Below are 13,236 nucleotides of genomic sequence, written 5' to 3'. Positions count from 1 at the left end.
ATTTCTTTAGAGGTTTGTTTTTTTTAAGCAGGGGTAGAAATCTCCAGCCTGTGAGCCTAGTTAGCCCTCCAAGCCTCAGAGGTTTGCTCCCTGGGTTTTGTCTTTCCTGGGCCTGATGTACCGCATTTTTCGCTCTATAAGACACACTTTTCCCCTCCTAAAAAGTAAGGGGAAATGTGTGTGCGTCTTATGGAGCGAATGCAGGCTGCACAGCTATCGTTGAAGCCAGGAGAGCAAGAGGGATCGGTGGGCACCGATCCCTCTTGCTTTCCTGGCTTCAGGGATAGCCGCACAAACCTCCTAAGCGCAGCGGGAGCACTCCTCCCACTGTGCTCAGGAGGCTTCGCGTTGCTTTCGCTGGGGAGGTGCTGCGCAGCTTTCCCTCTCTGCGCAGCGCCCCTTCAGCAAAGCGGCAGGAGAAATGGAAGGGGCTCCGTTTCTCCTGCCGCTTCACTGAAGGGGCGCTGAGCAGAGAGGGAGAAAATATTTTTTTCTTGTTCTCCTCTAAAACTAGGTGCGTCTTATGGCCGGGTGCGTCTTATAGAGCGAAAAATACATGGCGCTGAGCACAGGAAAGTCCAAGCCTCAGATAAAGGAAGAATTCTGAGCACCCAGAAAGCATGCTTCTGATTCTTCCTTTGCAGGTGCTTCTTGAACTTTGAGTTACTTGATATTCTGTGATGTCAGGGGATGGAAAGGCGGTTGAGGCCACCCACCTGCTCACGTGGACTGCGGAGCCTGGACCAGTTCTGGATCTGCCCATAGGGACTTCCCACCCCTGACCTACAGCCGACTTTTCAGGGTACAAAACTCAAAGGGACTCACGAACAACATCAATGCACATTATAACATATCCAGATTAATAAACCGGGGGGGGGGGGGTCCTTCCCCACAGGGCCCTTGGCAGTCAATAGCCCTGCAGCAGAGAAGACCTTCCAGCTGGAGCAGCAGAAGCCATGCTCCTGGTGTCTCCTGGCCTGCTTGGCCTGCTCTCCTGGTTCACAGAGCAGTTGTCAAAAACTTCCTGCATATCATGCAACTTATTGTAATCTGACATGCAACTACTTCATCTTCTCAGCTGCTTAAAGGTAAAGATACCCCTGCCCGTACGGGCCAGTCGTGTCCAACTCTAGGGTTGTGCGCTCATCTCACTTAAGAGGCCGGGAGCCAGCGCTGTCCGAGGACACTTCCGGGTCACGTGGCCAGCGTGACGCCTCATTGAATTTGAGTCATTCTGCAGAAAGGCAGGTAGCAAAAACAAAATAATTTTAAGGAAAATAATATGTTTTGTCCTGTACGGCATGTTGTTGTTGTTTAGTCGTTTAGTCGTGTCCGACACTTCGTGACCCCATGGACCAGAGCACGCCAGGCACTTCTGTCTTCCACTGCCTCCCGCAGTTTGATCAAACTCATGCTGGTAGCTTCAAGAACACCATCCAAACATGTCATCCTCTGTCGTCCCCTTCTCCTTGTGCCCTCCATCTTTCCCAACATCAGGCTCTTTTCCAGTGAGTCTTCTCTTCTCATGAGGTGGCCAAAGTATTGGAGCCTCAGCTTCACGATCTGTCCTTCCAGTGAGCACTCAGGGCTGATTTCCTTAAGAATGGATACGTTTGATCTTCTTGCAGTCCATGGGACTCTCAAGAGTCCCCTCCAGCACCAGAATGCAAAAGCATCAATTCTTCAGCGATCAACCTTCCTTATGGTCCAGCTCTCACTTCCATACATCACTACTGGGAAAACCATAGCTTTTACTATACAGACCTTTGTTGGCAAGGTGATGTCTCTACTTTTTAAGATGCTGTCTAGGTTTGTCATTGCTTTTCTCCCAAGAAGCAGGCGTCTCTTAATTTCGTGACTGCTGTCACCATCTGCAGTGATCATGGAGCCCAAGAAAGTAAAATCTCTTACTGCCTCCATTTCTTCCCCTTCTATTTGCCAGGAGGTGATGGGACCAGTGGCCATGATCTTCGTTTTTTTGATGTTGAGCTTCAGACCATATTTTGCGCTCTCCTCTTTCACCCTCAATAAAAAGTTCTTTAATTCCTCCTCACTTTCTGCCATCAAGGTTGTGTCATCTGCATATCTGAGGTTGTTGATATTTCTTCCGGCGGTCTTAATTCTGGCTTGGGATTCATCCAGCCCAGCCTTTCGCATGATGAATTCTGCATATAAGTTAAATAAGCAGGGAGACAATATACAGCCTTGTCGTACTCCTTTCCCAATTTTGAACCAATCAGTTGTTCCATATCCAGTTCTAACTGTAGCTTCTTGTCCCGCATAGAGATTTCTCAGGAGACAGATGAGGTGATCAGGCACTCCCATTTCTTTAAGAACTTGCCATAGTTTGCTGTGGTCGACACAGTCAAAGGCTTTTGCATAGTCAATGAAGCAGAAGTAGATGTCTTTCTGGAACTCTCTAGCTTTCTCCATAATCCAGCGCATGTTTGCAATTTGGTCTCTGGTTCCTCTGCCTCTTCTTAATCCAGCTTGCACTTCTGGGAGTTCTCGGTCCACATACTGCTTGAGCCTTCCTTGTAGAATTTTAAGCATAACCTTGCTAGCGTGTGAAATTAGTGCAGTTGTGTGGTAGTTGGAGCATTCTTTGGCACTGCCTTTCTTTGGGATTGGGATGTAGACTGATCTTCTCCAATCCTCTGGCCACTGCTGAGTTTTCCAAACTTGCTGGCATATTGAGTGTAGCACCTTAACAGCATAATCTTTTACAATTTTAAATAGTTCAGCTGGAATACCATCACTTCCACTGGCCTTGTTATTTGCAATGCTTTCTAAGGCCCATTTGACTTCACTCTCCAGGATGTGTGGCTCAAGGTCAGCAACCACACTACCTGTATGGCATACATCACCTCTAAATAAGTTATAGGCTATTTTGTGAAAACGAAGCATACCTAATGTCAGGGGTTCAGGAGCAGAGGCAAGGGCAAGGGAGGAAACAGAGAGCGAAGGGGAGGAGGCAGAAGAAAGGATGAGCGATGACGACGACCCGAGATCTCCGAGTCTCTCCAGTGAGTCGGAGGATTCACAGAAAGGAGCACCAGTGGCCAAAGCAAGGGGGGAGTTTAGGGGGGCACCCCAGGGAGATAGAGCCAGAGGGGAATCAGAGGAGAGCAGTTGGAGATCGGGTCCAGCGTCACCGCCAGAGAGCAGGGAAGAGGAAAGGAGCCAGGGGGCAAGCGCTGGCAGCTCACAGCAGGAGGGAGGGCACGAGTCAGGGGTGGCCACACCTCCATCTGGGAGCGAAGAAACGGTTAGACGGAAGGTGGAAGGTTGGGCGCGCGCGCCAAGTTCAAATGCACAGGAAGGAGGCGCAGTAGGCAGCCCGGAAAGAGAGCCGGGTCCTAAAGCCCGGCGCAAGGAGACAGGAGAGTCCGGGGGGTCAGCGTCCGAAGAATCCCGGAAGGAAGAGACCCAGGGGGGCAGAGGGACCCAGAGAAGAACAGTCAGGCGGAAAAGGTGGAGCAGGGCTAGGATATTAAGTTGGTGTACGAGGGGCGGAGATTCAGACGGAGCTTCGCCGATCTAGCTACTAGACGTAGGGTTGCACGCAGCAGCTTGAGAATGAAAACTGTAACTCAATAAAGACTTTTACTTAATGACCGTTGGCTAGCGTGATCCTCTGTGAGCTAGGATCTTGAAGCAACCCTGACAGTAAGCTCCGTCTCGTGTATTGTGGGCATCTACAGCCTCGAGGAGAGGAGAGAAGCAGGTGCCTACTAGTGAGCTCACGAACGGCAGCCGACATGACGGCTGAACAGCAGATAGCGGAACTCAGAGAAGCAGTGTCACAGCTGAATGCCGAGGCTCTCGCATCCAGGAAGAGAGAGGAGGACGCAGCTGCCGCCTACAGGGATCTCCAGGTCAGGTTGGAAGTGCTTACGAAGCAAGGGCAACAGACACCCAAACCAGAGGGGATTGGGTTGGGGAGACGCACAGGCGGTCTGGTCTCTCACTTCGATGGGAACCTGCAACAGTATCCCAATTTTAAAGCAGACGTACTGTGTGCACTGCAACTGCTGAGTAAAGATTTTAGAGATGAGCAAGAGAAAGTGGGGTTCATCATGTCTTATTTGCATGGGGATGCCAGAGCATGGCTGCGCAATTTATGGAGGGATAACGATCCGGCGCTCCAAAATGCGAATGCCTTTATTAAAGCGATGGATGCGTGTTTTTTATCAAGCATTGACGTGGATCTTGCTCGGCAACAGATTCATGGACTGAAGCAGGGAAGGGCCAGCGTACGGCAGTACCATGCCCGCTTTTTCGCCTTGGCCAGTGCCCTAGAATGGGACAGAGATGCGACCCCTGTAAGAGACCTTTTCTGGGAGGGACTAAACAGCTCTGTAAAAGATGAGATCGCGAGGGGGGAGAGACCCCGGACCACCCAGGAGGTCGTGCAGAGGGCGCTGGCAGTGGGGGTACGGCTGGAAGGACGTCCGTGGAGCAGGGACGAAGGGCGTGGAGGGCGCGAACCAGCCAGGGGCTCCTCCTTCTTTCCCAGAGAAGCAGCACGTACGCAATCCACGCCTCCGCCAGGGGGAGGAGCTGAACCGATGGAGGTTGGAGGTGCCAGGGCTCAGTCAGCAACCAGAGCCCTAGCACCAGCAGCAGTGAAAGCGAAGCCTCCTAGAGGGAACAGGAAGTGTTACGTCTGTGAGGAGCCAGGGCATATGGCGAAAGAGTGTCCCCAGAGGCTCCACAAGCTCACTGCAGCCTCAGCAATGGCGACTGCAGCAACGCAGCAAGGAGAACCACAGCAGGGAAACGACGCTGTCTGGCTGGAGGAAGAGGCACTGGGGCCCAGCCAGACGTATTAATGATGCAGTCCCCAGAGATTTTACAGCCCGTGAACCCCCTCCCGCCCAAACCAGTGGTGAGGCTCACCGCGTCGCTCCAGCTGCCCAATGGCATCACCATGGACGTGCCAATCACCATTGACTCAGGCAGCAATGCGGACTTTATGGGGCAGGACTTCGTCAACCAGCATGCTATACAGTTGCTGCCGGCCACACTGCCCCTGCAGGTGGTCACGGTGGATGGCAGGGAGCTGCTAGGAGGGCAAGTGGTGCAGCAGACGCCACCGATGGTGATGCGACTTGGGAATCACCAAGAAGTCATCAGCTTTAACGTCACTCAATTGTCGGACACGCCCATTGTGTTGGGCATGAGTTGGCTGGACAAACACAGCCCAACTGTGATGGCCTGGGATTCCGAGTCTGAGAGCGATCCGGAGGAATCCCAGCCGGCACAGGAGTCCCCGCCTCCAGGGCCGGCTGAACTGGGGCAAGGCCTAGATGCTGAGGAAACTCAAGAGCAGGCACCAGGTGAAATCATTCAGGCCCCAGAGGTGCTGGAAGACTCAGTGGCTACAGGTGAGCCTCCCCCGGGGCCCAGTAACCCTTCGGCCTCTCCTGATCTGCAGAGGCTTAGGGCAGAGAGGCGAAGGGAACTGGTGTCTCCCAGGAGGAGTGCTCGCCTTAAGGCCAAGAGAGGCGGGGCTTCTGGGGGCCGGGACCGCCCCCGGCCTTAGAAGAAGATAAAGGTCAGGCAGCCCGGTCCCAGGTTGCGGGAGCAACGTCGTTGTGAAGTATCTGCTTTACCCAGTCCTTGTTCGGCACTCCCAGTGTGCCTGTTCCTCGCCCGGCTTCCTGTTTCTGACTCTCCGGTGTTCCTGTTCCTCGCCTGGATTCCTGCTTCTGCCTTACCAGTGTTCCTGTTCCTCGCCTGGACTCCTGCTTCTGCCCTACCAGTGTTCCTGTTCCTCGCCTGGCTTCCTGCTTCTGCCCTACCATCGTTCCTGCTACCCCGCCCGGCTCCCTGTTGATCTTGGCCTACGGTAATAGTACCTTATCCCCCCTGGGACCAGCACAGTTTGCTCCCGCCACACCCGCACTCCCTCTTTGTTGGGGTGCGTTCGGGAAGAGTCAGAGGCCATGGCTGACCAAGCGGCTACATTGTTGGCAATAGCCCAGGAGAACCAGGCCTTGAGGCACACCGTGCAGCAGCTCAGTAACGTGGTTACGGCACTACAGCAGCGTTTGGACGCCCTACCGGCTCCTGGGGCCGACGCCCCGGCTTCTGGCAAGTACCCAGTGGCCTTGCCTGAGAAATTTGATGGGGCTCCGGCCAGCTTTCCCATGTTCCTTGCCCAGGCCAAGCTGTATATTCAGGGGCGCGCCCGGAACTTCCCTGACGACCGCACCAAGGTGCATTTTTTGATTAGTTTGTTAAAGGACCAGGCGGCCAAGTGGGCGTTGCCGCTGCTCAGGCAAGACTCCCCCTTGCTGGCAGACTACGGGGGGTTTTGCAATCTGTTGGAGGCCGCGTTCGGCAACCCTCAGAAGGGGAGTCAAGCCAACCGGGCGATTCGGCGGTTGAGACAGGGCAAGTCCACGGTGGCCGCATACACCACAGAATTCCGGCTGCTGGCACAGGACTTGACCTGGAACGACTCTGCTCTTCGGGACCAGTATCTCGAGGGGCTTTCAGATGAGATACTGGACCAGCTGGCCACAATGGAACGCCCCACCACGCTAGACGCCCTTATTCAGCGGAGTCTACAGATAGACGATCGGCTAGAGGACCGGCGTCAGGCTCGGGGCCGCCGGCACCTCCAGTTCTCGGCCCCAGTGTCTACCAGCAGCCCCACAGGCCCAGCTGAGTCATTGGAGGAACCCATGCAGCTTGGGGCAGTGCGGCCACGCCTCTCCCCCGCAGAGAAGTCGCGGCGTCGGGAGGGGAATCTATGTCTCTATTGTGGCGAAAGCGGACACTATGCACGGTCCTGTCCTGAGAAACCGCCAACCCCAGTAGCTGATGGCCCTGGCTACCTGGGGTCCCAAACAGCACAGAATGGGGCCGCACCAATTGAATTACAACACCTTATGGTTCCGGTACATCTATACCCTCCAGGAGGGCCATGGATTCTTACCCATGCTCTGGTGGATTCAGGGGCAACCCGCTCTTATATGGACGCTGCTTTTGCTGCCCAGCATCGGGTGCCACTTCGGAACAAGCCAGAACCGGTACAGGTGGAGGCAATCGACGGACGGCCACTGCGTTCGGGCGCCGTCACTCAAGAGACCCAGCCCCTGGTCCTGTGCCTCCAGCAGCACCGTGAGATGCGAACTCTGGATATTGCCTCCATGCCCCGGTTCCCCCTGGTGCTTGGGATGGACTGGCTAGAGGCTCACAATGTGCAGATTGACTGGGTCAAACGGACTGTACACTTCCCAGACCCCAGTTCTCCTGCTGAGACTGAGATGCTAGCAGCTGCGCCCACTGAGGAGGCTGCTGCAACGCTCCCCGCTGAGTACCGGGACTATCACGACGTGTTCGAGGAACGGGGGGCAGACCAGCTGCCGCCGCATCGGTCCTTTGACTGCGGCATAGACCTCCAGCCCGGAGCGCCTCTACCGGTGAGTCGCTTATACTCGTTAACAGAGCCAGAGCGCGAGGCTTTGCAGGACTTCTTGCGCAAGAACCTGGAGCGTGGGTTCATTAGACCTTCTACCTCGCCCACTGCTGCGCCAGTGCTCTTTGTTAAAAAGAAATGTGGGGAGCTCCGCCTTTGCCATGATTACCGGGCCCTGAACAAAATTACCATCCCGGACCGGTACCCCTTGCCCCTTATTTCGGAGTTACTGGAGCGGGTGCAAGGGGCGCAGGTGTTCACCAAGCTAGACCTCCGGGGAGCCTACAATTTGATTCGGATCCGCGCCGGGGATGAGTGGAAGACCGCATTCGGGACCCGGTACGGACAGTTCGAATACCTGGTTATGCCCTTTGGTTTGTGCAACGCGCCTGCTGTGTTCCAACGGTACATCAACCACGTGTTCCAGGACTTGCTAGACAAGTACGTGGTGGTGTACTTGGATGACATTCTGGTTTACTCCCGTGACCCGGCGTGCCACGAGGGCCATGTCCGGACCGTGCTGCAGCGCTTGCGCGAGCATCGTCTGTATGCAAAGCTCAGCAAGTGCGAGTTCCATCAGCAGTCAGTGGACTTCCTGGGTCATCGACTCTCACCAGGTGGGGTGCAGATGGATCCTGGGAAGGTGGCAGCGGTTCGAGAATGGGCGGCACCTCGGAACCGCAAGGACCTACAGCGTTTCCTGGGGTTCGCCAACTATTACCGGACCTTCATTGCGGATTATGCTCACCGCACCACCCCGTTGACCCGGCTTCTGCGCCCCAAGACGCCGTTTTCCTGGGACAAGGAGGCGGAGGAGGCATTTCAAGGGTTGAAGGCCTGTTTCCAGAGAGCGCCAATCTTGCAACATCCGGATCCTTCTCGACCCTTTGTGGTAGAGACTGACGCCTCCAGTACGGCTCTCGGTGCCGTCTTGTCTCAGCAGCACGAACCGGAAGCGCCACTCTTACCCTGCGCCTTCTATTCCCGCCAGCTCCTTCCAGCGGAGCGTAACTATACCGTGTGGGAGCGGGAACTACTGGCCATCAAGGTGGCCTTTGAGGTTTGGCGCCACCATCTTGAAGGAGCAAGACACCCGGTGGAGGTGAGAACCGACCACCGGAACCTGGAATACCTCCAGACCACCCGCAAGCTGAACCAAAGGCAGATCCGGTGGGCGTTGTTCTTTTCCCGGTTCCAGTTCCGGATCCGCTACATCCCTAGCTCCCAAAACCAGAAGGCAGATGCCCTGTCCCGGAAACCTGAAGACAACGCAGACACGGTTCAGCAAGCAGCACCCACCACGATCCTACCACCAGCTGCATTCCTGGCCACCCAGGAGGTTGAGCCACTGCAGGCTCGGGTGCAGGAACAGCAGCGGGTCGACGCTTGGGCCCAGGAACGACTCCGGGAACTGGCCGAAGGATCATGCCCTCAGTATCCAGGGCTGGTCTCGCATCAGGGTCTTCTGCTGCACCACGGGCGCCTGTACATCCCACCAGGGCCGCTGCGGGCTGAGGTTCTCCGGATGACCCATGACGCTCCAGCGGCGGGGCACTTTGGGCGGTATCGGACCACCCATCTGGTAAGCCGTGAGTTTTGGTGGCCCCGTTTGAAGGCTGACGTGGCTCGCTACGTCGCTGGTTGTGACGTCTGCAGGCGGGCCAAGGGGCCTACCGGGCGACCCCCCGGCCTTCTTCAGCCGTTGCCGGTTCCACCACGTCCTTGGCACACAGTTTCTCTAGACTTTGTAGTGGAGTTACCCCCGTCTCGTGGCTGCACCTGCCTTCTAGTTTTCTCCGACCACTTCACGAAGATGGTGCACTGTGCCCCCTGCCCATCCATACCCTCAGCTAAGGAAACCGCGCAGCTGTACCTTCAGCATGTCTTCCGCCTGCATGGCCTACCTGAGCGTGTAGTGTCCGACCGCGGCGTTCAGTTCACGTCCCGGTTTTGGCATGCTTTGCACCAGGCCCTCGGAACAGAGGTCTGTCTCTCATCTGCTTACCACCCACAGACTGATGGCCAGACGGAACGGGCGAACGCGGTGCTGGAACAGTACCTCCGGTGTTACTGCAGCTACCAGCAGGACGACTGGGTCGACCACCTAGCATTGGCGGAGTTCGCTTATAACAACGCGGTGAATGCGTCCACCCAGCAGACCCCGTTCCAAGCCAGTTATGGCCTTCATCCACGGTTGTTTCCGGATGTGCTGCCGGCATCTGCGGTCCCTGCGGTGACAGAGTGGCTTCAGGAGCTCCAGTCCCAGCAACAGCTGTTGATGGAGCAGCTGCGCCAGGCCAAGGAGGCGTACAAGGTCCAGGCCGACCGCCACCGCCAGGTGGGGCCGGAACTTCACGTCGGTGACTTGGTATGGCTGTCCGCTCGCCACCTCCACCCTTCTCGACCTTCGCGGAAGCTGGACGCCCGGTTCACCGGCCCGTTCCCTATCGTGGACCAGGTCTCGCCTGTGGCATTCCGTCTCCGGTTGCCAGCAAACCTGAAGGTTCACCCGGTACTCCACAGGTCCCTTCTGTGTCCGGTGGCCCCACCCGACGAGTTCCACCCGGACCGTCCCCGACCGCAGCCAGTTTTGGTGCAGGGAGAGCCTGAGTACGAGGTGGAACGCATTCTGGACTCCCGATACCGCAGGGGAAGGCTGCAGTATCTCATTGACTGGAAGGGGTATGGGCCAGAGGACCGTTCCTGGGAACCAGCGGTCAACGTCCACGCACCTGCCTGCATCCGGGAGTTTCATGCAGCGTACCCCAGCAAGCCGGGTCCGGACCCTCAAGTGAGGGGGGGGGCTGGGAGGGGGGATGGTGTGATGGCCTGGGATTCCGAGTCTGAGAGCGATCCGGAGGAATCCCAGCCGGCACAGGAGTCCCCGCCTCCAGGGCCGGCTGAACTGGGGCAAGGCCTAGATGCTGAGGAAACTCAAGAGCAGGCACCAGGTGAAATCATTCAGGCCCCAGAGGTGCTGGAAGACTCAGTGGCTACAGGTGAGCCTCCCCCGGGGCCCAGTAACCCTTCGGCCTCTCCTGATCTGCAGAGGCTTAGGGCAGAGAGGCGAAGGGAACTGGTGTCTCCCAGGAGGAGTGCTCGCCTTAAGGCCAAGAGAGGCGGGGCTTCTGGGGGCCGGGACCGCCCCCGGCCTTAGAAGAAGATAAAGGTCAGGCAGCCCGGTCCCAGGTTGCGGGAGCAACGTCGTTGTGAAGTATCTGCTTTACCCAGTCCTTGTTCGGCACTCCCAGTGTGCCTGTTCCTCGCCCGGCTTCCTGTTTCTGACTCTCCGGTGTTCCTGTTCCTCGCCTGGATTCCTGCTTCTGCCTTACCAGTGTTCCTGTTCCTCGCCTGGACTCCTGCTTCTGCCCTACCAGTGTTCCTGTTCCTCGCCTGGCTTCCTGCTTCTGCCCTACCATCGTTCCTGCTACCCCGCCCGGCTCCCTGTTGATCTTGGCCTACGGTAATAGTACCTTATCCCCCCTGGGACCAGCACACCAACGCTGGCTTGGTACCAGAGGCAGCTGACCTTCGGCTCTTCCTTTTGTGCTGAACACTGCATCGTGCCCAGGCAGGAAGGAGAGGAAGAGGAGTCACAGCTACTGCTAGGCACGCTGCAAGCGATTCCCCACAAGTACGCAGAATTTTTGGAAGTTTTCTGCGAGAAGGAGGCAGACAGGCTACCCCCTCACAGGCCATATGACTGCAAGATTGACCTACTGCCAGGGGCGGCGCTGCCTAAGGGGAGACTGTATTCCATGTCAGAGGACGAGCTGCAAGAACTCAAGGAGTTCATAGATCATAATTTGGAGCGCGGTTTCATCCGAGAGTCCAAGGCGGTGGGAGGCAGCCCGGTGTTCTTCGTTAAGAAGCGGGATACGCCCCAAAAGAGGCTCGTAGTGGATTACAGGATCTTGAACAGTGTGACTAAGCCGTCGGACTTCCCCATGCCCCGAATTGACGACCTCCTCGCAAAGGTGCGGAAGGGCAGAGTGTTCACCAAATTGGATCTGCGAGGTGCGTACAACCTCATTCGCATGCGGGAGGGAGACGAGTGGAAAACAGCCATGTTCACGCCACTGGGGACCTACGAATATAGAGTTATGCCTTTTGGATTGCAAAATGGCTCCCACGTTTTTCAAGCATTCATGCATCACGTGTTGGCGGGACTCCTCTACAAGACGTGCGTCTGTTTCTTAGATGACATCCTGATCTTTTCGGAGTCGCAACAGGAGCATGACAAACACGTCAAGGAAGTACTGAACAGGCTGAAGCACCATAGGCTCTACGCCAAGCTGGAGAAGTGCCAATTTGACGTGACGGAGGTGGATTTTCTGGGCTACAAGCTGTCTGACAAGGGGCTCGCCATGGACAGCGCCAAGGTTCGAGCGGTGTTGGATTGGAAGAGCCCGCGCAACCGGAAGGAGGTCCAACGGTTTGTCGGCTTTGCGAACTTCTATCGCAAGTTTATCAAGGGCTTCGCTATGCAGACAGCGGCCATCACTGACACGCTTAGCTCCAAGAAAAAGAAGTTCATTTGGACAGAGCAGGCGGAACAGTCCTTTCAGGCACTCAAGCGTCTCTTCGCGTCGGAAGAGCAGCTGCTTCATGTCAACCCCAGCAAGCCGATGAGGGTGGAGACTGACGCCTCGGACAGAGCCGTGGGGGCGGTCCTGCTGCAGAAAGACCCGCAGGGGGTGTGGCGACCGGGAGCGTTTTACTCCAGGAAGCTCAGCAAGTCCGAGCAGAACTACACCATATGGGACAGGGAGTTGCTGGCCATTCATGCAGCGTTCAAGGCGTGGAGGCACTTTCTGATCGGCGCCAAGCACACGGTGCAGGTTTGCACGGACCACAAGAACCTAGAGCACTGGCGCACGGCACAGTTCCTGAACCAGAGGCAGATACGTTGGGCTGAGTTCTTTGCGAACTTCGACTTCCGAATAGAGTATGTCCCGGGGGACACCAACATCATGGCGGACGCTCTCTCCCGCAAGCCACAGTATCTGGAGGAAGCAACGCCAGCGGCCGCCATGCACATCTTCGCACCAACAGTGTGGGCGTGCGCCGCGGCAACCGTGGATCTGGAGGCGGTGCGACGAGCGTTGCAAGGGGACTCCTTCGCGCAAGCAAAGATCTCAGAGGTGCAAAGGGGCAAAGCAGCGGCCGACGGTTTCCAGCTAAGAGATGGATTGCTCATCCGTAAAGGGGCCATCTACGTGCCGGGAGACGAACTTCGCGCCAAGGTGCTGCAGCAACTGCACGACGCGCCCACTGCAGGGCACTTCGGCAAGGAGAAGACGGTGGAACTAGTAGCCAGGGATTTCTGGTGGCCTGGAATGAGAAGGGAGGTCGCGGACTACGTGGCGAGGTGTGACACCTGCCAGAGGGCGAAGCCAGTGCTTAGACCGCCGGCCGGACTGTTGGAACCGCTGCAAACTCCGGCCGAACCTTGGGAGAGGGTGGCCCTGGACTTTGTCACGGATCTGCCCAGCTCGAGGGGCAAGACGGCAGTGCTGGTGGTGGTGGACTTGTTCTCCAAGATGGCACATTTCATTCCGTGTGCGAAGGTGGCCACGGCGGAACAAACCGCCAAACTGTTCATAGACCACGTGTTCAAGGTTCACGGTCTGCCACGGTCTATTCTGTCCGACCGGGGGCGGCAGTTCATCTCAAATTTCTGGCAGCGGCTGATGGGCTTCCTGAACGTCAAGATCAACCTGGCGTCGGCGAGACACCCGCAAACCAACGGGCAAGCAGAACGGGTCAATGCCATCATGCAGCAGTACTTGAGGTGCTATGCA

The sequence above is a fragment of the Podarcis muralis genome, chromosome 8 (genome assembly GCF_964188315.1).
Source record: "Podarcis muralis chromosome 8, rPodMur119.hap1.1, whole genome shotgun sequence".
Classification (NCBI taxonomy): Eukaryota; Metazoa; Chordata; class Lepidosauria; order Squamata; family Lacertidae; genus Podarcis; species Podarcis muralis.
Note: the sequence above shows the minus strand (reverse complement) of the source record.